Source organism: Lactuca virosa, chromosome 8 (genome assembly GCF_052849685.1).
Source record: "Lactuca virosa cultivar CGN04683 chromosome 8, Lactuca_virosa_CGN04683_v6, whole genome shotgun sequence".
In the NCBI taxonomy this organism is placed as follows: Eukaryota; Viridiplantae; Streptophyta; class Magnoliopsida; order Asterales; family Asteraceae; genus Lactuca; species Lactuca virosa.
This window is the reverse complement of record NC_136433.1, coordinates 47,460,942-47,488,916: the sequence shown is the minus strand read 5'-3', so window position 1 is coordinate 47,488,916 and position 27,975 is coordinate 47,460,942.

Genomic DNA, 27,975 nt, shown 5'->3' with positions numbered 1-27,975 from the left:
TCAGGTGCCATTCTAACTCTACTGGAACGTCTCAGAGGTAAGGACTCGTTAACTGGTTCAACAGGAGTTTCCTCCTCATGTTGAGTGCTAGTGTTTGAGGTTCCTTCATCACTTAACTCTTGAAGCTCTTCAAGGTCAATTTGCCTCCCACTGTTCTCTTGACATATAAGTTCTCTTTCGCGGAAAACCCATCTCCTCGCAACGAAGACAACATTGTCACTCGGTCTATAGAAGAGATATCCAAAGGACTTATGTGGGTTGCTGATGAAAATACAACGCTCACTACGAGGTTCGAGCTTGTCGTGAGTCTCTCATCTTACGAAAGCCTCGCAACCCCAAACCTTGATATGTGCCAACGAGGGAACCTTCCTTGTCCACATCTCGTGAGGTGTTTTGGTAACCTTCTTAGTTGGGACTAGATTAAGGATATGGGCGGTAGTCTCTAAGGCATACCCCCAGAATGAGATAGGTAACAAAGCTCGACTCATCATGGAACGAACCATGTCTAACAAGGTTCGATTGCGCCTATCGGCCACACCATTAAGCTGCGGTGTCCTAGGTGGCGTCAATTGTGAAACGATTCCACATTCCTTAAGATAGTCGTGGAACTCAATACTAAGATATTCACCACCTCGATCGGATCGGAGCATCTTAATTTTCCTGCCCAACTGATTCTCCACTTCTTGTTTAAACTCTTTGAACTTTTCAAAGGTTTCTGACTTATGCTTGATTAAGTAGATATACCCATATCTGCTATAATCATCAGTAAAAGTCACATAGAAGCGGTTAGCATCCCTTGTGGCGGATCAGAAGGGTCCACACACATCGGTGTGTATGAGATCCAACAAACCTCACCTCTTTCACAAGAACCATTGAAGGGTGACTTGGTCATCTTTCCAAGCAGACAAGATTCGCATGTGTCATCCGACTTTAAGTCAAATGACTCCAACACTCCATCCTTTTGGAGTTGGGCTATGCGCTTCTTGTTGACATGTCCAAGACGATAATGCCACAAGCATGCCTTGTCCAAACCTTTGGACGAATCAATATGCAATACATTATTTCCTAAGTTGTCTACAACCATCACAGTTTCATATACACCATTACAAGGCAATGCTTCAAAATAAAGATACCATTATAAAAAGCATTAATAGAACCAATATCATTATTAAATGAAAATCTAAAACCTTTTTTATACAAACCATGAAAGGAAATAATGTTTCTCTCCATATCGGACGAGTAGCAACAATTATTCAAATCTAATTCTAACCCACTACTAAGCAATAAAGAATAAAATCCAATCTTGGTGACAGACGACACTTTCCTATTCCCCATGATCAAGTTCATCTTCCCGTGCTCCACATCCCTAATTCTTTGTAGTCCCTGCAAACAAGAACAAATGTGAAAACCACATCCTGTATCAAGGACCCAAGAATTAGCATGTGATGAGTTATTAGACAAAATAGTGTAAATACCTACATGGGTGGGCTTTATCTTCCCATCCTTGATGTCCTGCAAGTATTTGGGGAAGCTTCGCTTCCAGTGCCATTTGTCATGACAATAGAAGCACTCGGCTTCTTTAGGGTTGGAAGAGGGAGTTGCAGGACCACCTTTGGTCCCACTAGAAGAGGATCCATCATGGGACTTTCCCTTGTGGCTCTTAGAAGGAGCCTTCCTCTTCTTCCCTTTCCTATGTCCAATTGCCAGGACCGGGGCAGCAGCAGCAGGAATAAGAACAACAGATTTGCCTTTCAAACTACTTTCAGCAGTTCTCAGTAGGCCTTAAAGCTTGTTTAGAGTGGCCTCCTCCTTGTTCATATGATAAGTCATTCTAAACTGATCATAACAAGAAGGTAAAGAGTGCAGCATAATGTCAATAGCCAACTCTTCTTCGAAATGGACATTCAACTTAAGCAAGCGGTCCACATATCTCTGCATCTTCTGCAAGTGGGTCGTGATGGACTCTCTATCCTTCATTTTTGTTGCTATCATGGAGGAAATGGTTTCATACATTTCCTATCAGACACTTTGATGGTACCTTTCCATCAAGTCTTGGTGCATCTCGAAAGGATATTAGTCCTCATAGGACTTTTGGAGTTCAGCTGTCATAGTGGAAAGCATGACACACGACACCTTTGTCGCGTCCTTCTCATGAGCCCTATATTCAGCAATTTCTTCAGGAGTAGTAGTCGCTTCATCAACCTCCTTTAGCTCTTTATCGAGGACATATTCCTTATCCTCGTAATGAGTGACCATCCGAATGTTTCGAATCCAGTCATTGAAATTCGACCCATCGAAAATCACCCTCCCTCATAAGTTCATGAGGGAGAAAGAGTCGGAAGGGTTGGAGCCAGCAGCGTTTGGGGTAGACATCTGAAAAGAAAGACAAAGTTTAGATTAGATAAGAATCCTTAATATAACACCCAAATGAAATATTAAGGCTAGGACCCAACACAATATTTCACAATTCGGAAGAGGGATACCGTAATCCAATTGCAAAATATTTGAAGGTAGGTAAATGACAATTTACCAATTTCCACCATGAAAAACGAAATTGAGGATTAAGTTTTAAATGAATTGAAATTCGTAGATTCTTTTGAGATTCATTGAACTTTTCAATGGCATGTTTAAATCTCGATTATGCCCTTCAAGTTTGTGACTGGGATACCGAGGATCACAAACAAGGTGTGAATAACCATGCAAATGTGATTGGTACTCTCGATGTCATTTATCACCTAATCAATGTGCTAGTTAACCACACACGCTCCATTGATCTATGATAAACATCAAGCTACCCTTTTCCACCCTTGCTAGTGCAAGTTAGTGTGCCGGTTAACCATACACGCTCCACTAACGACTTGGCAAGGTGCAAAATGCAATTTCATGGAATAGCACCAATTTCACATTTTTCCTAAAGTAACTAAGATTGGGAATTTATAAAAACATTTAGTTACTTTTATAATTATCATTATACTTTTTAACGAGGAAGCGATGGGTGAGAGTGGACACCCATTCAATCACCATTTTATAGGCAATTTCCTTATACCCCCCTTATAGACCAACTTCGTGAATGAGGCCTAATAATGGTAAGACTGACTTGTCTTATACATATATATAAGTATTAATCTTTTAATATTATAATAGTATAAGGGTTGAATTTTAAACTTTTAAAATTCTAGGGTTTGGAATTTTAATGTTTCATAAATGAGACTTTTCAAATTCCAAAACTTGAGGGCAAGTTTTGAAACTCTTCAAAACCTTTTGAATTCCATAACTTAAGGAGTTAATGTTTTATGAATGAGACTTTTCATATTCCATAACTTGAGGACAAGTTATGAAATTCTTCAAGAAACATTTAGATCAAATTTAACTAATAAAATTATCATATAATTTATTATTTACCAAATTGACCTAATTTAACTCATAAAGCAAGACAATTCAAATCAAATAATACAAATAATCAACTTTTTATCTTAAAATTTGATAATTGTCTTTTAATTGGATGAGTATAATCATCACCATATAAAAAAACGAATTTTATGATACAAAACAGTTTATGGCAATGTTCCTAATCCAATTTTGGCCAAGAAACCCGAAAATCTGCCATCTGATGATCCAACTCGTCGAGCCAGGCTATGGACTCGTCGAGTTCATCACCATATGATCCAACTCGTCGATTTCCCTTATGGGACTCGACGAGTCCAGCAGTCAGTGGCCAAAAATCACATTTTTTCACCTTTGAAAAATAACCAGTTGCATCAATATAATAGAAAACACCCTAGTCTCTGATACGACTGATAAGTTTTGAGCACTATAACATCCCTATGGTGCACATACAACCCTAATGCTTTGGATCTAAGTTTTCTCTAGTTATACATGCAATATTCTTTTTCCAAAGCATGAAGCCTAACTAGCATACAAATTTGATATTTGAATCATAAAAAACTAGTTAGATGATTACCTATTGTTGTAGCTTGTAGAAGTTGGCCTTTCAAGAGCTTAGCACCTCAAGTGTGATGCCTCAAATGTTTCATAAAACACCACCAACAATTGGATGACAATGAGAGAGAGCTTGGAGCACCAAAAATTGGCTATATCCTCTTAGAATACTCTTGGTCCCGATTTTAGGGGCTTAGTGGTTACATATATAGTGTAGAATTCCAAGAGTCACTTGTAAACCCTAATTCTTACATAATCAGTCCCCGTTAATTTAATCAGTCTCTTTTGATCACTAAATTAATTCCAAATTAATTCTTGATCAGTACTAATTAAATAATATGATTTCTCAATTAATATATTATACTTATAATATATTAATAAATCACAAATAACCACTTTCTTAAATATCCATCCTGTCAAATTGTTCTGGTGAATGCAACCCAAAATGGACCATGCTACTATCAGGTCAAGTACATACCAATTATAGTTATGGCTTAGACACCTAATCCAACATTTAGTTCATGAAAACCTTAAGTTTCACTAACCAACCCAAGAACTAGATGATGAAATCATGATATCTTACCTTGATTCAATGGAATAATGGACAAATCTTTGAAATCTCCTTGCTCCAAGCCTTCCCCTAAAGTCGTTAGGTGAAATCGCACCTTAAGTGTGCTTTGGAGAGTGAATGGACTAAAATGGATATTAAGAGACAAGTTATTTTTTTAACATGTTCTCGGGAGTACACCGCACTCCTTACTTGGACGTGTCGTGTCCCTCCGTTAATATAACGTCTGCATATTCGGGTTGGTCAATTTAGAGATAATAAACGTTAAAATGACTTTTTGATAGAAGATTATTTAGGATAAATAATCTTAACCAAAGTAATAGTATATGTCACAAGGATTTCATACATATAAAAAACACTAAAATCCGACTTATAACGAAGAAGTTATGACCCGTCGAAGTTTCGCGATTAAACCGGGACGGCTCGGCGTATCGTAAAAACTAAATTTTTGATAAATTACTTTTTAGTCTTATTGATCTAAACAAAAGTCGTAATAGTTGTTAAACCGAGAGCGTGTATATAGAGAACGTCCAAATCTGACTTAATTAGAGGAAGTTATGATTTTTCTAAGATTCAGCATTGCAATGTACAATGATCGATCGATTATTAGCCGACACAATCTAAACGAGAATTGAAGATCTCGTTAATAGGGGATCAATAATATAAAGACAGTCAAAAACGGACAGCGGATGACAAAGTTATGAATTTTTAACGGACTTTAACTTTCTAAGCCTGTTAAAATACAATTTTAAAAATAAAGTCAAAATTAGCCGACGGAGTCTAACGAAAGTTGTAGATCTCGTCGATAGATACACATGCATATAAATAACGTCAAAAACAGAGCTCGTATGTGAAAGTTATGGATTTTACAAGATAATTAATTTTTGGATTAACAAGAGGGCGACACATGTCGCTATCTGACACCCACCTTCCTCCCCACGGCTTGCCACCAGCTGCTGACATGTGGAAAATTACGCCCAACGTAATGTTTATGTACGCCCAACATAACCCAATTTAACCCATTACGCCCAACATAATGTTGCGTACGCCCAACGTACTGAGCACATTTCAGGCTATAAATAGAGGCCGAATTTCACTCTTTTCCTCACACATTTCCATTTTATTCTCCCCCCCCCCCTCAAAGGCCTCAACCCCTTTCTCTAGAACTTCCTAAGTGTTAGTAGCAAAGCACCGGAGTGCCAGAAAGCCCCAAGAAATAGAGCTTTCGGTTTAGAAGTTATGCCCGCGCACAGTCCGTTTTCTCGCTAAACCACCTGTAAGTTGAGTTATGCTTACCGTACTTTAAGTATAACTTATGTTTAAGTTCATTATCATTATTATGAACCGATAAAAAAAATTTATCACTGATTCCAAGTCATTATACCGATTGATCTACTTACGGAAGAGGTGTCTAGAATGGTCATGTTGGCTTGGTTGTTGGATTTCAGAAAAGCTATACGCCGAAATGATCATGCCTCCCGACTGTCCTCCCTGGCTAATCCTTACTTGATATATCTTGAAGTAGACTTTGAATTAATTATGAATCTAGACTAATAAATAGTTGCAAGAAATATTAGACTAAGACTCAGTGATAATAATACTATGTTACGTCGAAGGAAAAGACAGTTGCTAGGAGCGAAGCGTTGTCCCAGTTTCGAGTCATCACTTTAACAAGTGAGTGCATAGTCCCTTTCATGAACATGATTATAATATAATTATTAATTAAAGTATTAAATATTTGTTAAAGAGTTATGTGTGAGATATTTTCTATTACCTGGAATACGTGTTAAGAACATATTAGATAATATATGATGATTTAGGACTTACAGAATAGACCTAAATTAATTAAGATGAATATCTGGTAGTATCTCCTTAAGAGTACGGGTGAGATATACACGGAGGGTAGAAATCTAACATTTTTCTTTGATCCGTGAGCATGGATTAGACATAGTCATTTGTCCCTAGTCCGAGAGTATGGAGTGGGCATAGTCATTTTTCATTGATCCGAGAGCATGGATTAGACATAGTCGTTCATACCTGATCCGAGAGTACGGATTAGGTAAAGCCATTCATTTTAGATCCGAAATTATGGATCGTGTCGTTTTGTGAGGATCGACGGGGTGAAGTAAATATCTTATATGAGGTGAAATTGTATCTTGCGAGTTCTAAAATATATACATGTTATAACATTGTGGGATTGAAATCCCTATGTACTCACCAGGTTTCCCAACCTGACCCACTCAGTTTATTGTATCACAGGTAGCGATATAAAAGATACATTCCGGTGAGAGATTCAAGGAGTATTAGGCCACTATTTTAATTACTGCAAGGCTTGTAATATTTCGTTATGCGTATGTTTCTGTATTGACGATGACATCTGTCACACCCCCAAACCAGAACGGCAGAAACTTTCGGGGGCGGAGGACGTCATGTTTAGTATCACAACACATGCATCATAGTAATCAAAGTAACAAACAACCATTTTATTAAATATGAAAGTGTTTACAAAGTATGTGATTCACATAAGATTGACTCCAAAAGTAAATAACAAAACAAGACATGAAGCTACTATGCTCCATCTTCTGAATCCCAGTGCGCGTACCTGTCTACTAGTTTCCTGAGAATACAAGTTATTTTGAAAGAGTAGATCATCATTTAAGTTGAAGAGTTCATAAGTATTTAAGTGATGAAAAGTAAGTTGTAAGTTCTTTTAGAAAAGTTTGCATGTTCCTCCAGAAAATCCTATATTTTCTGATATGATGAATGAAAGTAAAAATGACTCTACAATTCCTTCTGTGAGTACTAAATGGATACAAGTTATATACAATCCAGATCAAACAGACAATCGGTTGTGTGAATCTGCCCTAGCCTACAACCAAACAAGGAACAGGAAATGAGGCGGAAGTCACACATCCCATTGTTTGTTAGATCTTCATTGTATATAACCCTGGTGTATTCATTTGGTACTTACGGAGTTAACTGTAATAGTTCCTTTATATTAAAACCTATATTTCCTTTAATAAAATGGTAACCACAATAGTTCCTTCTATAATCACTTAGTTTATACTAGCTATATATAATATAATATCAAACAGACAGTTAATTGTGTGAATCTGCCCTAAGCCCACAACCAAACAAGGAACAGGAAATGAGGAGGAAAACACACATCCAATTGCCTTTCGAGTATTAATTATATATAACCCCGATGTATAAACTAAGGTATTATAGAATTAACTACTAAAAGTTCCTTTAAGTTATACTGGTTTAATAAAATGGATTAAACCTTTTACTGGTAACTTTCTAGTTTAGTTTACTAAGTGTTCTATCTGAAAAGTATGTTTTGTACTAGAAAACGGTTTACTGAATTTGTATGCTATGACCTGAACCATACCTGTTACTCCCTATGATTACTTGGTGTATACAGAATATATATATATATATATATATATATATATATATATATATATATATATATATATAGCTAAGATCGAATATATAGTAGACTGGGTGAATTTGCTCTAAGCCCACAACCAAACAAGGAACAGAAAATGAAGCGGAAAGCACACATCCTACTGTCTACCGGACCCGATTAATATATATCCCTGCTGTATCTACCGAGGAATCATAAAGTTAGCATTATAGGCCTCCTTCTAACTGAATGTACTAAGACTCGACTGTTCTGTTTGTCTTTTGTAATGATGTAAGTTTTCCCAAGTTTAAGACTATCTTTACTAGAAAATAGTTTGCATTACCTTTTATGTGAGAAGATCACTATATGAATGTAATGGGAAAATGAAAGTATTCAGTAATGTTGTATAAAGTGACTACTGAAGCACTAACTACCTTAAAAACTAGTTTGTTAATTAAGGTTAAAATGTGATGTGGTTATAACCATGCTGATTGACGAGTGTTTAACACGACGACCTTCTGGCGTCGAAACTGATGTGTCATTTGTCATCCCTTGGCCTGCCAGCCAAACTGTAGCGAATAGTCGGGATGCGGGATTGTCAGTCCCGTATAGATCTATACACACAATGCCCGCTCTCCATCCAGGAGACTCTGGTTACAAAACGCGACCTAACAAATATATTGCTAAGCCGTGAAGTAGTGGTTTCACATTATTGTTATCTTGTTCTTGTTATCGTATGTTCCTTCCTGTTCTTGTTTTAGTATGTTCCTCCCTGTTCTAGTTATAGTATGTTCTGAACCCCTAAACTATACCTATTATAGTTTACTAGTATGTTTGTTTGGTACTGTCCCTGATTTGTAGAAAAGACTCGATTATCTACTGAGTTATGCTTGTACTTTAAAACAGAGTTTTATAAACAACAAAGTAACATAACTTAAAAGAGTTTTTGAATTGATTTGATCACTTATAAAAGCATAAGAAATCTTTTAATGTGATGGTTATCACAGATAAACATTTACACAATATCATTGTGTTCAACTTGTATCCCCCCCCCTTAAAAGCATTTAAAACATTTAAAAGATTGATTATAGGGGTATGAACTCGCCTTATGTGGGTGATTCAATTGAAGATTCGAGTAAGGATGACAAGATCCACGAATGAAGTCCCGAGACACAAACGAGTCCTAAATGACATATAATGGCATATAAAGGCATGTAATTAGTGTTTAAAACAACTAACATGCAAGGAAACAACCTTAAGGGACTAGGAAACACTTGTAATGAAGTGTTACAATCACATATGATTGTATGAAAGGAGTTCACGGCCACACAAGGATGTGTTCACGGCCAAGAAGTGTTCACGGCCAAGAATGCTTGGAGTGTTTACGGCCAAATCTTAGTCTAAGAAGGGTTTACGGCCCTAGCAAGATCACTTGAAGGGTTCACGGCCACATGAAGGGTTCACGGCCGTGAACTCTTGAAGATGATGCTTATATGTTGCTTAAAAGGTGTTTGTTTCATGGGGATTCAAGAGCTTCTAATGGATAACAAGTGTATGGAAAAGATACTTACTAAATGCAAGTCTTGAAGGTGTTCACGGCCCAATAAACAAGTGGGTGTTCTTGGTGTTCTTGGTGAAAAGATGAACACTTGAAGATCTTGAAGAAAAGGTGATGCATTCAAGGATGTGATTCAAAGGGACCATATAATCAAGAAGATTAACTAGTAAAATGGATGAATCGCTTACGATTTTGAAAAGAAAGGATGGATTCCCTTGATGATACTTGAGAGAGTTTTAGTGTTCTTGGATGAAAGATGTGAGAAATGAAGAGAAATGAAGGAAATCTATCTAAGTAATGAAGGGTTCACGACTAGAAGAGTGTTCACGGCCGTGAACATGGTTTACGGCCGTGAACCTCATGTGTTGGATTATCTGCTTCGGGTGTAGCCTTCTGATCTCGAGCTAATACTTCAAAACACTCAATCCTTAAGTGTACTAGGCTTAGAACTCATTAGAATGACCCTTAACAAGGCTAAAAGGCAATAGAAACGAGTCTGACTTTTGGTTGATTGGATTGACTTACAAGGTAGAAATTTTCGGGTTGTCACAACATCCCAACGTTTTAATATAAATAAAATAAATTTCTTCGAAAATGCTTTGATAATAACATTATCATGTTTTTGGGAACAAATTCTGCAATATTATTCCTCAAAAAATGTACTCTGATTTTAAATAAGCATAAACAAATCGGTCTTTTCTAGCCGTGAAATTGGGGATGTCACAATTAATTCCCTTTTTGATTTTCCATTACTTCTCCATTCATCACTAGTCATTAATGGAAATGTACTTTCAAACCATGACTTTTACCACTTGTTCTTATGTAACAAGAAGATTCATATGTGGGAAGACATGAAAATAGTGATACAACATACATACAAAGTTTAGGTTACATCATAACAGAAAATAGGTATTACAGTTTTCCAATGTGGTGTCGATTAGGGTGTCTCTTCGGTTGGCAATGGTTACATGTTGTATTTGGTTGTTTAATGGAAAATTTTGATCTTCTAGTTGGCCTTTTTGGATATTCTCATGTTGTCCGATTCATAGTTCCATCAAGTTGGTTTGTAACGTTTTGGTTGTTCATTTGCCTCCTTATTAATTTATTATGTAACATGTTTTTTATTGTCTATATAAATGAGGTTTGTGTCTATTAATTATAGATATAATTTATTGGAAGTGTGATATTAATTGAAATGGGTTCACGATATTATTTGATTAGTTAGGTAAACACTGATACTGACGGCTAGAAGTTTTGTGGAATGGGTTGTTCGTTTATAGAAGCAACATGTTTACTTAAAGTTGTATGTATTGAAGAAAATTGATATGGTTTTAATGGATGTGAAAGGGATTAGTATTCCACAACTAAATTTTCTACTTTTGTTTGCATTGGTATGGTTTTTATCCTCCGTTTTTTGTACAAATAATGTCAGAAAACCATATATATGCTACCATAAAATAGAGTCTAATTCGTAAGTTTGGTTGATTGTTGAAGGACGAGAATGTGTATGCCTTTCAAATTTCTTTTTTGGTGATAACATTGCCTGTTTGAAAATAGTAAGACATGGATTTAAAATATTTTTTCACAAAAATACATTGGCTAAGGCCATGATAGTTGGCTTCCCGCATGCTTTGAGTTCTTTTGGTATTACAAAGTTTGGAGACATCATTTCAGATTATGTTGGGGAGGAGTGTGCAATTGGTAAGTATCCACTGTTATCAAATACACACTTATTTTTATCTGTTTGTTGTATGTCACATCATATCTGATATAAATGGTATATTGTTCTATAGATGTAATTGGTGTCATGACAAGGTATACTGATTTAATGTTGACGATGAAGGATGCTCCGTCTACTAAGAGGGTGTCGTTTGAGTTGTAAGATGTGGGGGTCACAATTAGTTAGACTAATGTATTCACTTTTATTTGGATAAATCATAAGACACATACTAATATTAATCATTGTTTTCTTTCTAGTTAGTCCGGAACATATTCATTGTACTATGTGGGCTGAACATGTAGAGGAATTTTCAATCGGGATTGGTAATTTTGTTATTGGTGAACATGTGATAGTGATCATTCATCTTGGTAGAGTTAGACTGAAACGTCCCAAAAGTAAGACCCGGAAATTTCATTTTTATTTAGTAAAACCAGTATTTTCAAAACATCATCAATACAAGCCAAACAAAATAATGTGTCAAACATCATAACAATCAGAGTAAAACACAAAAAGCGGAACGAGGTGGTGTGTGCTCTACAATCATCCCGAGTCCTTCCCATTGGAACTGGAAGTACCTGAAACATAAACTGAAAACCGTAAGCACAAAGCTTAGTAAGTTCCCCAATATACCGCATACCAAACATATAACACATAACGACCCCGCCCAAAGAGTATAACGGGCCCCACCCTAACTCATATAACGGGCCCTGCCCAATGAGTATAACGGGCACCGCCTTAACTCGCATAACGGGCCCTGCCCAATGAGTAAACTTTACGTTTATACATGGCTAAATGAAGCTATTAAGCTTAAAAGGGACTTAATAAGTGACTTTACACATGCATGTAACCAAAAATCTCATAAAGCTTGAACCTTTATGCTTAAGGAGTCCAATACAAACTCAGATATAAAAGAACAAGCCTTAAAACGACTTAACTAGTCCATCAACCCAAAAGGGACCAAAGGCATAACAAAACAAACTATGAAGGGATCTAAACATTTAAAAGCCAAGATGCAAACTTGATACCTCAGAAAGCTTGCACACAAGATGATGATTTTGGATCCAAAACCTTCTCACCAAGAAAAGCAACTTCAAGCTTCTCCATTTCCTTCACAAAGGCAAAAATGGGCACCAAAGTCTTCTTAATAGTTCAAGAACACCACAAAGACGCTTAAGGGTCGATTTTAGGGTTTTTATGGCAATGGAGGCTGGTAAGGAGGCCAACCATGAGGACTTAAGGCCTTTATATAGGGTACAACACCCTAAATTAGGGTTTTAACATAACTCACGTACGCCCCGCGTACATAAATGTACGCCCAGCTTACTTGTCCGGAGTCCCGTCCCAACCTCGCACCAGTACGCTAAGCATACCAACTGGTACGCCCGGCACACTCACTTTACAGCTTGTATGCTAAGTGTACCAAGTGGTACGCACCGCGTACTGCCCACGGACCAAAATGCAATTTTTTTTAATAACAATGGCAAAATAAGAAACATACCAGGATTCAAGTGTTACATAGACAACGGCATTGTAATTCCTCTATATATAAGATGAAATGGTATGGTTGAGAGAATGAAGTTTGAACTTTGAACTTTATATAAGTTGGCCATGATATGCATGTGCGTGGTTGTAACACATCGCATTGTGGTGACTTTTTAGGACAATAATGTTTGTCAATTCAATACCTGGAGATACCGTGGACTTCACAGAATGGTACATACATGTTAAAATATAGGAAAAATGATACACAATAGGAGGTTACTTCATTATTTTTTGCAACGGTATGTGCAGTGTATCCAAAAATTCAAGAAATAGCACTTGAACGAGAGAAATTTGTAGACATGGAAGGTCTAAACTACATATAACTTGAAAAAGTGATAATTGTTGTTTTCCATATATTTCTAATTTCTATTTTTTTCTAAAATATAAACCCTTTACACACATACACCCACATGCCCCACCCATCCTTACCCCACATCTATACCTAAACCCACCATCACACCCAGACCCACACTCCTACCCTATCCACATCTATATTTCCATCTAATACCCCCATCCCACCTACATCCACACCCATCCCCATATCATACTCACCGAGATATCTACACCCACACCCACAGTGGCGTAGCCACATAGAGGCAAAGGCGGGCCTTGGCCCACCCCACAAAAGTTCAAGTTTATATATATATATATATATATATATATATATATATATATATATATATATATATATATATATATATATATATATATATATATATATATATATATTTGTGTGTGTGTGTGTAATATTTCTGTTAAATAAAAGGAATTAATTCATCTCATTCAAAACTTCAGATCCCATATCTGGCTCATACTTTGTAAATTATTTGGCCTACCCTAATTCAAAACTTTAGATCCCATATCTCGTTCATACATTGTAAATTTTTTGGCCTACCCTAAAATAAAATCCTGGCTACGCCACTGCACACCCATACCCCTAGTCTCACATATACCCTCATACATTTCCCTTAATTATATCCACCTTCACTTATACCCCACCTTATTCACATTACATATCCTTATCTACACTTATACTTATACGCCCACCCAAACTGTAACACCCCGTTTGTTAAATAAATGAATAGTGGCCCTAAATGCGGAATAATTTAGCAAGGCGTTGGTTTTTGGGGGTTAAAAAGTCATAATTGAGAGTTTTGGGGTTAAAATGTGATTTTCGAATTAGTTTGTATATAATTTGGAGGTCGAGGGTTGTTTGGTAATTTCTGGATTTAAATTGAAAGAAAATCTTGAAGAAAGGGGTTGAATGGTAAATATAGGATTAAAGTTGAAAAGATTTTATGGAGGCAGGGGCTAAAGGGTAATTTATGGACTTAAAGTGAAAAATCTTTATGAAGGAGGGATCAAAAGTGAAAAAAATGATTTAAGTTTGAAAGGAAAACACGGGACTTAAACCCGTGCCTTCCCTTCCCGGTTGAAGGTATCATCGTCCAACCCTAACCCTAAAACGAACCGCCGCCACCTTGTGCTCTCCTCTCAGCCGCCACCACCTGTTTCGCTAGTTTTTCTGACCAGTCGAGCCACCGAGCATAGCAACGTTATCTTCCGGCAAAGATCAGTCAACGATGCCGGTGCCGTTCCGACCACCTTTCGCTTCTGAGCTCGTCCCACACCGCTAGTACAACTCACATTCGGTTGTTCCGGTCGAGATTCACCACCGTGAGGAAGGACCAACAGTGGGTGTACGTTCACGTGAAGGTGGGTCGTGGTGATCTTTGGATTTGCGTGTGTGTGTGCTAGTTGCCCGGAAAACCCGAGAAAACCACTATGGCTGCCAACCATGGTGGCTGCCGCCACTAGTTTCTTTTCTGCCACCCTTAGCCTCCGTGTATGGGTGGATGTGAGTGTGATATAATGTTTGTATGCGTGTGTTTTGCTTGTAAGCAGCTGTAGGAGCGATTCTAGGCTGCAAAATCTATGAACCCCCCCCTACCACCACCATGAGGTGGTGGTTGCCACCTCATGCCACCGTTTTCCGCCACCAGCCGCCACTTTGAGGTGGCCGTGTGCTTGTGTGTGTGCGTTTGGACCCAAAACCAATAACTCCCGCCATAAGAATGGTGGTTGTCGCCTCCCTCCGCCGACCACCACTGCCCGAGGTGGCAGTGGTTGGTGCCCGATTTATAAAAACATATATATTTAATTAATTAAATAATTAACTAATTTATGAGTTGTAAACCCTAATTAAGGTTTAGAAAAACCTAATGTCATGAAACCCTAATTTGGAAGTTAACGGGACCCGCATTGAAGCTATTTATCAGACTTAAAATATTAATTATTAATCCTTTGAAATTAACTTAACACAATATTGGAATTAATAGATTAAGTCCTTAATGGTTTAAGTAAGAGCACTTAACCCTAATCGCCATTTTATGTGAAACCCTAATTCCGTTTGGGCTTTGAGTTGGGCCTTCCTTTTTGGGCCTAGTTATTTGGGTTTTGTTGGGACATCTGAGAGCAGGTATATGGATGGGCTTTAGGGTAAGGCCCATGTAAGGGGTTTGGGCCCAATTTGGAAAATTGGGCCATATACTGGGCCTTGAATTATTATTTGGCTTTTGGGCCTCCAGAGTTTGAGTTTGGGCCTTGGCTTTGGACCAAGCTAGGTTAGGGGTAAAATGATCTTTTTACCCTAAGTATGGACTTATGGTTATGCATTTGAAACCCAATTATTAATTGGGTGTTGTTTTGATGATTGACAGTTTGGGATCTGTCAGCCAACAACCAGTGATTTATTCGCGGGACTTCAGCAGTGCGAGGTGAGTCTCCTCACTGTTTGTATGGGTCTAAGGCACCAATGTCGGCCCATTTAGTTTATGTATGGTAGGAAGACCCGGGGGTTAGCCCTAGGCAATATGTATGAAACACCAGGAGGTGGCTCTTGGCACAATGTATGATATTATGTATGGTAGGAAGACCCGGGAGTTAGCCCTAGCCATTATGTATGAAAGACCAAGAGGTGGCTCCAGGCACACTATATGCTGATTAGCTAAGTAGAATAGTATGTATGCTAGTTGTCGTTGTGATGCTTGCATGGAAGATCCGGAAGTGGCTCTTGGCACTTGTCTGTAAGACCGAAGGGGTGGCCCCCGGCTTGGCAAGAAAGACCACGTGGCGGCCCGTGGCAAAATGGCAAGACTATGTTTTGGCACATAGCGTCTTATTTGATTATGATATATGATTGATTTGTATGGCTCATAGTTATGTATGGTAGTATCCGGTCGACAGAGACCAAAGGGGTAGGCCAGCACCCATATATGCTAGGCAGCATGTTGATATGTATGGTATGTAGTATTTGGGGAACTCACTAAGCTTCGTGCTTACGATTTTCAGTTTTGGTTTCAGGTACTTCGTTTTCAAGGGAAAGGAGCCGGCGATCGCGTGCATCACACTATGTTTTCCGCACATGAGATCATTGCGATTACACTCTGATGTTGTTTTATGATAACATGTTTTGATTATTGACACTTTGGTTTTGACATGAGATGTTATTATGAATGTTTTTATATTGTTGGTTTTGTAATAACTTAATTAAAAACGAAATTTTTGGTCTTAGATTTTGGGATGTTACAAGTTGGTATCAGAGCCCTGGTTTGTGGGATTCGGACACACTCTCGGGTGCGTCTGGACTCAAATCTAGGGTTTGAGATTTTTACAAGAAAAATAATTCTTTTCTAAAATTAAAATCAAGGGTTTTATTAAAGAACAAGGAGTGTGATGCGTGCAATCAGCCGAGCTGAAGTAAGTGGTTCCCAAAATACCAATACATGTTTGTTACGTGATATGATATGATTATGTCATTCTCATGCTAGATTAGGGCTAAGGATATAGGAAGGATGCCTTATATGCCTACTCTATGTGTTTACTGAATTGCATTCTAGTATTGATTAGTCAGTGACATGATGGCATGTTTAGGTTATGCATGAGTGTATGATCCTTAGAATTGCATGCTAGTATAGACTCCTGACAGGAGGATAGAATGGTTTGATTGGAGTATGTTGGTTAGATTTTGCATTGTCTGAATGCTACTTGCTTTGTGCTTTGTGGGACTCATAGCAATGTGTGCTAGCTGCTAAGTGAATATGCTAAGTCACATGTGGCACAGGCTGGATAATCTCAGAGTGATGGATTTGACCCTATTGCGCAGCTCTTGTCTGAGTTCAACTGTTCTAGGGATGAGTCTTTTACTCGAAGGATTATCTGATCTCTGTTACATGTAGCTATATTCATGAGGAAGCTAGTTGACATTAATGGGAATCCTTCAGCAGCTGAGGACTAAGTGGGTTTGGAAACCTAGGGAAGCCTAGTATACGCTGCAGTGGGTTAGTGGTACGGTTTAGTGAGCTCTGGGTGCATCAGTTTGAGGAAGTGACTTAGAGGATTCAGGAGGATTGCTGAGGAAAGTATGGATAGGTGTGGGAGGTAGTATTGGGCCCGTACTACTGAAAGCACAGGATCCATACTCGAATCGGTAAGAGTCTTGAAAAATCTAAGAAGCTTATGAGAGGTGGATTCTTGAGTATGTTCTGATTATTGGTTTGTTGCTTTTCAATTTGGAGATGAGCTCGCAGGGAAATGGTTCAGGTTTGGGTTCTGGCTCAGGTGCAGGTGCTGAGCAGATTAGCGAGCAGTTGCAAGAGTTTATTTCATCGGAGATTTCTCGATGTGTTACGGAGATAGTAGATGAGCGCTTGAGCGCGTTCCGTGCGGAGGTTATGGCTATCATTGGAGCTCGCACACTGACTTTCCAGGAGTTCCGTGCTTGTGGAGCTCCTGCGTTCCATGGGGAGAGGGACCCCATTGTCAATAGGAGGTGGTTAGAAGATATGGCTAACGCGTTCAGGACGAGTTTCTGCCCCGAGGAGGCGAAGGTCAGATATGCTTCCTGCCTGTTGAAGGATCGGGCACGTGATTGGTGGGAGGAGATCGGTAGTGAGTTGGGTGATGATGCGGTCAATTCTATGACATGGGATGATTTCTCGACCAGGCTCCGAGCTGAGTTTGCACCGGCGATTGAGGTGCAGCAGTTGGCGCGAGAGTTCCTGGATCTCCGCCAGACTACTGAGACGGTGGCAGAGATCACAGCCAAGTTTCGGGAAAGGGCTTTATTGGTACCGCTGTATGTAGCAGATGAGGAGATGAAGAAAGTGAGGTATCACGATATGCTGCGGGATGACATCAGGAAATTCGTGAATATTTCAGGGTGCGAGACCCTGAATGATATGATCTCTAGAGCCCGGGAGCGGGAGATTGATTTGGAGCACATTGAGAAGAGGAGGTCAGATCAGGTGCATACTTTGGAAGGTCCCGGAAAGAGACCCAAGACTTTCGATCAGGTTTTGAGAGGCCAGCAGGACCGGATTCCGTGCAGCACGTGCGGGAAACTGCACGGTGGAGTTTGTTGCTCCAGGGGTTTGGACTGCTATAAGTGTGGCAGGGTTGGTCACGTCAGCAGGGATTGCCCTCAGGGGGTAAGCCCATTATGTTTTCACTATGATCGGGTGGGCCACAAGAAGGCCGACTGTCCGACATTGAGGGGAGGAGCAGTGAGTGTGTCTGCTCCGGATTCCTTGAGGATCACCGATGGATGAGAGGGTAGGGCAGGAGCCCCAACAGAGAGGATTTGAGTTCTACAGGTATGTATCTTTTGCCTTCTTTCAGGTTATTTATATATGTGCTTATGGTTGATGGAATCTTGCATTAGTTCGGGTAAAGCATATACCTGATTCATTTCCTTGCTCATGTATGAGTTATCAGGATTTCCGGAGATCAGAAAGTGTTTATCTAGTCTTCAGGGTTTGTATGGTCTTTTAAGTTAGCCTAGTAATAGGTCGCTATCATTGGTAAGCGCCAGTTGTCAGCAGACCGCTTATTGGAAGGTAGGAAGGATCGGGAATCCTTCCATTTATCGTATATCGGGGAGACTTAGTCGGATCGAAGTGGAGGAGAAACGTTCAGGTACCCAGGACAGAAGCAAGCATGAAATGGGGATGAGCTCGTATCCCCTTCAGAAAAGGAAAAGGTAGCCCAAGTGACTGCCAGTATAGGGATAATGTGAATTGGAAGTTCGGGAAACCTCCGACTTTAGGACCACATCTGACTGATGGGTAGCAAACTATGGGAATCCGGGTTGAGAATCCCAGTCAGGACATGAGTTCAGTGTGGGATGTTAGATCGCGTGGGTGCTCGACTTTGGGTGTGTTCGGATTAGTAACCAGCAGCAAGACCATGTTCAGCGGTTGAGTTAGCATGGGAAGTGATGTAAGACTGGGGGATAGTCGTAGCATTCACCAATGGCTAGATATCATGGGAATGTGGTAAGACTGCGGGGTGGCTCGTAGCATTAGTTAGAGGACACTGTAGGAGTGTTGTAAGACTGCGGGGTGGCCTGTAACATTCACTAGTTAGCGGTCAGTGTAGGAGTGTGGTAAGATTGCGGTGTGGCCCGTAGCATTCATTAGTTAGCAGATAGAGTAGACTGCGGGGGTGACCCGTAACATTTGTTAGTTGGTCGTTAGTATAGTGGTATAGTAAGGCTGCGGGGGTGTCCCGTATCATTCACTAGTGGTCAGTTAGTATGGGAGTTTTGTAAGACTGCGGGGTGGCCCGTAGCATTCACAGTCCATATTCGACAATGAGAGTGTGATAGATTTGTGATTCACTCACGGATTCCTTCAGATGATTTTGTACGGGGCGGGTCAGCCGCATAATTGTGAGTAGGCCACAGTATGATCATATCCGAAAAACGGTAGGTCGTTGGAGACCAGGCATGATGTAAGACTACAGTGATTCTGGTAGCATTCACTTTTCGTATTAGATTCGATGGCGACAGGTAGTCGGACTGTCATGATCAGGAAGATCAGAAGGAATAATGGAGCCATGAGTGGCAATATGGTTAGGGAAGATTTTGATAGCCGAAGTTCTCTTTCGGAAGTCGCGTGGAGCGACTGTGAGGTTGTTATTTGGCTCAGCAACCGAGCAGGAATCCAATATTCCAGATAGTTGGCAGATAAGTTGGGGACCAGGGAGGTCTCGATTGTCGATGGGAAGCAGAGAGGGGGCAGTGTGTTGCTTCGGACAGAAGTAGTGATTTGGGGATTCGTATGTATGGAGTACCTCATCGATCGAAAGTGCTAAGTCACTTGTAGTTTGGATTAAATAATCTCAAAGTAATAGATTTGACCCTGTTGCGCAGCTCTCGTCTGAGTCTAACCGTTACAGGGAAGAATCTCTGACTCGAAGGATTATCCGAACCTTCTGTCAAGTATGAGTAATATACAAGGATAATTAGGTCTGTGATTCTGTTTTCCAGTGGGAACCTCCAGTTATCAGAAGTTGAATAGTTAGTTGAGAAATAAGTGGACTGGATTCAACAATGATGATTCAGTATGGGTGATCTGTCAGGGAGTCAGACCATCTCGAGTCTACAGATTTCAAACTGAGTAGAGGTGATCATGTTGCAAGGAAATCGTTCATCATCGGGTTTTAGAACCTTACGAGGGATGGTTTTGGTCACTCTGGGAAGGCTAGGGTGTGCACGGGATTGTGGTCATGTCACTTGAGTGGTTTGGCGTGACAGGAATGGTAAAGAATGATTTCGAGGACGAAATCTAATTTAAGTGAAAGAGAGTTGTAACACCCCGTTTATTAAATAAATAAATAGATAAAATTAATAAATGAATAGTGGCCCTAAATGCGGAATAATTTAGCAAGGCGTTGGTTTTGGGGGTTAAAAAGTCATAATTGAGAGTTTGGGGGTTAAAATGTGATTTCCGGATTAGTTTGTAAAGAATTTTGGAGGTCGAGGGTTGTTTGGTAAATTCTGGATTTAAATTGAAAGAAAATCTTGAAGAAAGAGGCTGAATGGTAAATATTGGATTAAAGGGTAATTTATGGACTTAAAGTGAAAGACCTTTATGAATGAGGGATCAAAAGTGAAAAAAATTGATTTAAGTTTGAAAGGAAAACACGGGACTTAAACCCGTGCCTTCGACCGCCGTCGACCACCACTGCTCGAGGTGGCAGTGGGTGATGCCCGATTTATAAAAACATATATATTTAATTAATTAAATAATTAACTAATTTATGAGTTGTAAACCCTAATTAGGGTTTAGAAAACCCTAATGTCATGAAACCCTAATTTGGAAGTTAACGGGACCCGCATTGAAGCTATTTATCAGACTTAAAATATTAATTATTAATCCTTTGAAATTAACTTAACGCAATATTGGAATTAATAGATTAATTCCTTAATGGGTTAAGTAAGAACACTTAACCCTAATCGTCATTTTATTTGAAACCCTAATTCCGTTTGGGCTTTGAGTTGGGTCTTCCTTTTTGGGACTAGGTGTTTGGATTTTGTTGGGCCATCTGAGAGCAGGTATATGGATAGGATATATGGATGGGCTTTAGGGTAAGGCCCATGTAAGGGGTTTGGGCCCAGTTTGGAAAATTGGGCCATATACTGGGCCTTGAATTATTATTTGGCTTTTGGGCCTCCAGAGTTTGAGTTTGGGCCTTGGCTTTGGACCAAGCTAGGTTAGGGGTAAAATGATCTTATTACCCCAAGTATGGACTTATGGTTATGCATTTGAAACCCAATCATTAATTGGGTGCTGTTTTGATGATTGACAGTTTGGGGATCTGTCAGCCAACAACCAGTGATTTATTCGCGGGACTTCAGCAGTGCGAGGTGAGTCTCCTCAATGTTTGTATGGGTGTAACAACGTAAATTTTCAAAACAATTTTTCATTTTTCAAACAACATGATTTTCATTTAAACACTCTCAAATCTCATGTTCAACAATTGTCATCAAACAAAACATATCCCAAGATCACAAAACATAAACTCCATAAGTGTGTACTGATCATGCCGGCGCCTTCCCGCGATCCTCACTGGTACCTGAAACACATAACACAAAACACTGTAAGCAGAAATGCTTAGTGAGTTCCCCAAAATACCACATACTACACATATTAGCCACTCGAGGCTATAACTCTGTATGACCCTTTGGTCAAAGTGTCTCAGTGGGACCCTCCAGTCCCATAACTCTGTGGACCCTCTGGTCCTAACTTTGTGGACCTTTCGGTCCTAACTCTGTAAACTCTGAATCACACATAACACAGAATCACATAGATATCACATCATATAATAGCATACAACATACTCTGTCACATACTCTAATTACCACTCTAGGTAAAGTATAGTGAGAAGACTCACCTCGGGTATCTCGGATAATCTCGCACACGAAAACCCTGATCTAGCCCCCGCCTAAACACATAAACAGTACTCTCGAATAAATAATGGCTCTCAAAGGCTAGATTACATCCATTCCTACAATCCGACAGAAGGGTAAAAGACCATTTTACACCTCCCTGACCCAAAAGTCCAAATGTTGACCAAAACCCTAAAAGTCAACGAAAGTCAACAGAGGCAGTACGCGGCGCGTACCAGCTCTTGTACGCGGGGCGTACTCCGGCGATCCAGAATCGGGGTCTCAGACCCTTACGCTGCGCGTACTGAGATTTACGCCCAGCGTAAGTCTCAGTTTCAGCCTTTCTTGGATTTTGGTCTTAAACGGTTAAGACATAAACTCAAACTCTAGATGACTTCTCTAAGATCACTTAATCCATAAAGTCGAGACCTTTAAGCCTTTGCATGGCTGTAAAGGTCCCTAATCACTCTAACACCTTTCCTTCTTCCTCATAAGGTCTAGATCTCATGCATGGCTCAATATTCACGTCCAAGATTGGATTTTTATGAACATACAACTCATATTACCCTGAAATATGGCAGATCTAGGCCAATGGAGATCATTTGCTCATAAAGTCTCCACCTTGGGACCAAAAACCCTAAAAATTGGTCCAAGAAGCACAAATCACAAATAACAAGGAAAGCTTTGAGCTTTTTACCTCAGAAAGAAGCTCCAACCTCTGTAGAACTCAGATCTACTCTTGTCCACCAACTTCTAACTCCTAAAATGGCCTCCTCTTCTCTTCCACCACCTTGAAATGATACTTTGAAGCTTAGAACACACACACACAAGCTAGGAACGAAGGGTAGCTCTCTATTAGGGTTTCACTCTCTGAAATGGTGGCTGAGGATAAGGCCTTAACATTCCTTTTATAGGGCACAAGCCACAAATTAGGGTTTGCATCTGGGCCCGCTACGCCCAGCGTAACCCTGGGTACGCCCAACGTACCTAGGCGTGTCCGCGTCCAAATTAAGCGCATGAGTACGCACAACCTACTCTTCAGTACGCCCAGCGTACTCATTTGCCATAATATTTCCTTTAAGGGTTAAACTTGACAACTTGGAAAAGAAGAAGGGTTAAATAGATATACCTGAATTTCGGGATGTTACAATGGGTCTAAGGTACCAATGCCGACCCATTTAGTTTATGTATGGTAGGAAGACTCGGGGGTTAGCCCTAGGCAATATGTATGAAAGACCAGGAGGTGGCTCCTGGCACACTGTATGCTATTATGTATGGTAGGAAGACCCGGGGGTTAACCCTAGGCATTATGTATGAAAGGCCAGGAGGTGGCTCCAGGCACACTGTATGCTGATTAGCTAAGTAGAACAGTATGTATGCTAGTTGTCGTTGTGATGCTTGCATGGAAGATCCGGAGGTGGCTCTTGGCACTTGTCTGTAAGACTGAAGGGGTGGCCCCTGGCTTGGCAAGAAAGACCACGTGGCGGCCCATGGCAAAATGGAAAGACTATGTTTTGGCACATAGAATCTTATTTGATTATGATATATGATTAATTTGTATGGCTTACAGTTATGTGTGGTAGTATATGGTCGACAGAGACCGAAGGGGTAGGCCAGCACCCTGATATGCTAGGCAACATGTTGATATGTATGGTATGTGGTATTTGGGGAACTCACTAAGCTTCGTGCTTACGATTTTCCGTTTTGGTTTCAGGTACTTCGTTTTCAAGGGAAAGGAGTCGGCGATCGCAGCGCATCACACTATGTTTTCCGCACATGAGATCTTTGAGATTACACTCTGATGTTGTTTTATGATAACATGTTTTGATTATTGACACTTTGGTTTTGACATGAGATGTTATTATGAATGTTTTTATATTGTTGGTTTTGTAATAACTTAATTAAAAACGAAATTTTTGGTCTTCAATTTTGGGATGTTACACTAACCACACACATATACTCATCCCCTAACCCTCACCCCCCAGCATACACCCATGCATACCCATCCATACCCCTCACCAACACCACCACACCCACTACCCTCAATCGTTAAATATTTAATTTTGACAAATCATTTAAAGAGAAAGTTCAAGAATTAACTTTATTTTTTGAATTATTTTAATAATAAAAAAGGTCATTTTCAATTGAATAGACCAATATAAAAGGCTTTTTTCTGCAAAATGTAAGACCACATGGTCTATTTCTACAATTTCACTTTTATACGGGTAACTTACCTCTCGCAAGGAACATCACTTTCGTATAGTTGAAAAACTCACTTTTATTTCAAAATTGAATTCGTAACCACTGCTATCTCATGTAACATTTTATAAGATCTGCAAAACAATATATTCATTACGTAATAATGTTACCTTAGATTTATAGATACAAGTTTTTTTTTTCTTTTAATATTAGTTTTGTCATCCAAAAATATTTAACGATGTAGTTTGTTGCCACTTACCTGTTTTTCTTCCACTTCGATGTAAAAATTGTTCAATAGTTCGTTAAAAATTCTAAATATTAAACATATTAATCGATTTGTCTTCTTGACCACGAAATTGGATTTTTCTTTGCCCATACCATTTTACCATAACGCCAAACACGATATCCACTTGGTGCACATGCTTTTTGTCTACTTCAATCAAATCTAAAAAGAAAACATAATACGAATTTTCTTAATTACATCCTTCTTTTCATTATTTACGTGATAAAACAATATAATTCGTCATGACAACATTTACCGTGGTCTTTACCTCCAAAATAATATTATAATTTATTCAGGCATTTCAGTAATCTTGATTCTAAATTTTGTTGTAATAAACATTCATTTTAAGAAATTAAAAAAACTCAAAAAGTGGTCTACGATTTATAATTCTAAAATTAAGATTTATAGTGTAATTTGTGAACGCATAAAGTTATTATTATGAACTATTTAAGTATTAAATTTTTAGTGATTTAAAAAAAAAAAATCGAAAACTAGATGCAAATCAGCAAATTTGGCTTGGCCGAGTTTGACATCGCACAAATGCGTGTATAATGTGGGCTTGCAAGCACATAGCAGTATAGCACAGCGCCAGCCAGGCCCGCTATTAAGAAGCACAAACTTGGAATCATGAAAAAAAAATCAACGTAATTAATTAAGTAAATGCTAGGTTTATCCATTTTATAAGGGATGTCAAATCTTTTAAACGAATTGAAATTTGAAGAAATTCAATTTTGTCATACGTTTGGCTAGAAAACTCAGAATCGTATTTCATTTCATTCTATTCAATATTTTTGTTTGGTTTATAGATTCCATTTTTTACAATATATTCATGGGCTCATATGTTGATGTGTCTTTTTATTTCTTCGTGGGTAGAATCCTTATAATGATAGGCATATAGACTGTTTCTAGAAGACAAACATATATGGGTTATCATTGGGGTACACCAAGGCGGCCCCCTTTGGACCACTTCTTTTTTTGCTTTTATACTGTGCTCGTATGTGCATTGTATTAGAAACAACTACAAGGTTCTTTTTCATGCATCATATTTTGATAATGAGACAATTATCAGAGATTCAAAAGAGATGGTTAGAGTGTTAGAAATCATTAGGTGGTTGGGCTTTGAACTGAATAGTAGGAAAACTGAGTTATTTTGGTATTCATGTGATGGTAAGAAGTTTTGTATGGGCTTATTTCCGTGGGTTAAAAATGAAGATATCTTCCAACATTGTCGATGTGATGCCTTTTCTTCCACGATTCAGTGACCCGCAACGTGACCTTCTTTTTCTTTGATCTTGTATGGGTATTTCCAATAATAATAATAATAATAATAATAATAATAATAATAATAATAATAATAAATTGGTTTAAGGACATGTCAAGTCTTACATATGGAGGAGACGTTATTGTTTTTGACAAAGGATTATGCAACTCGATTGAGGACATGATTGTTTATGAAGGTCCTTTATTTAGATACATCTAATGGTTATTTGCTTCTGTACCCATTAGGTTTGATGGTCTTGGCTTATACTCTGACAATAAAGGATTCATCATATGTGTTTGTATCTTAAGAGATTAATTTTTGGTGTTATAAGAGCACGTCTATGGGATAGTTGTAACGTCCCAAAAATACTAAGTAAAAATTTCATTTTAGATCAACCAAAAACATTCATTAGTTTGCTTCAAAAACATTCAGAGTAAAAGTATTCTCAAAACATTATAGTAAAATCATAAACAGTTAATGCGGAATAAATCTCCAGGGAATACAGTGCGATCAAGTCTGGTTCTTCCCTTCGTAACCAGAAGTACCTGAAAACATTTTAAATATAAATCGTAAGCACAAAGCATAGTCAGATCCCCAAAATACCACATACCATACGATACGTCCTGCAATTTGCACTTGAATTCCTTTTGTACCTGCTTGTTCAATTAATTCTATATACGTCCCCAGAACGACCTTCACAAATTGCAAATACTTATTTGTTAAGAATTAATCGGATTGAAGATATAGCGTCATCATTGGCTAGAATCGAAATATCTGCGAGATCGGGGTCACAATTTGTATCGATTAAACAAATTGTTGGAATTCCCAACGTGATACATTCTTGAAGGGTCGTATATTCTTCGTACTGATCAACGATGATTACAATATCATGGGCTACCCCCATGGTATTTCCTTGAAATGTCATGGGCTACCCCCATGATCTTACATCCAAGTGGCATAGGCTACCCTCATGGTCTTTCCTTGCAATGTTGACGGCCAAATCTCGGTCTTACATATAATTGTTATGAGTTACCCCATGGTCTTTCATGCAGTTTCCATGGACTACCCCCATGGTCTTCCATGCAAGTATCACAAATACAACTTGCATCCTACATAGTATAGTGAGAAGACTCTCCTCACAATCGCAATCCAAAGTTATATGCTCACATGGTTGAAAGGTGGGTGTTACACACCTCCTAATAAACCATACAAAGTAAACCCTTAGTCCACCTTTTAAAACTAGCAATTTGACTAAAAGTCAACTCAGGTCAAAAGTCAATGGTCAAAGTCAATGTTAGTTGATCTCCACGTCATTTCCTACCCAAGGTCACGTCGTGGCCAATGAACTCAGTCCGGATCAGAAACTCAATCAAGGTCAAACTCAGTCACATACATCCATTTCTACGTCGTGGTAAACATTTCACCACGTCGTTGGAGAGTCCGCCTAAAACAATCTCGAATCCCTTCATTCCCTACGTCGTGGCAGCCAACTCGCCACGTCGTGGTTTCCGTGCATGGACAACTTAATGGATTTGTCCTTAATTCATTAAGCCCTCAACTCATACTTTCCAGTAGGCTTCTAGGGACCCTAATGGTCCATAAAAATCCAATCTTTAAGGACATACATGTCATATGCATGTCTTCCACTTTTCTAGGTCAAAAGGCAAGAATATGAACTAAAAGTCATGCAAGACTGTCAATTCACATACAAATTTCTAGATCCAGAAGATATGGGGCTCAAAGGACCTTGATGAGCCATAAAGTTGCAAACTTTATCTCATTCCACCATTCTAAACTTAACAAGGGACCAAAACATGCAATAAACCTAGATCTATAGTAGATGACACAAAAAGATCAAGTATTGATGACTTATAAAAGTCCAGGAGGTGCTCAAACGAAATCTCTAAGCTTGCCAAGATGCTCTCTACATCACAAAGACCTTCTTCAACCTTCAAGGGTACCAAGAACACCAAAATGAGCTCCAAAAGCTTCAAGTAGGCTAGGGTTTCACTTTGGGAAGTTGGAGGCTAAAGAGGATACCCTAGACTCTGAGTTAAAGGCTTTAAATACAGAAGAACCCCTAAAAATTGTGGGCTTGGGTTGCAGCAGCTGCCACATCGTGGCCCTCCTCTTGCCACATCGTGAAGCTCATCAAGAGAACGTGTTTCATTTAATCCATGCCACATCGTGGGCACACATGTACCATGTCGTGGCAGAGAGTTTTTCTCCAAAAACCCTATTTTGATCCCTTTAAGCCTTTACCA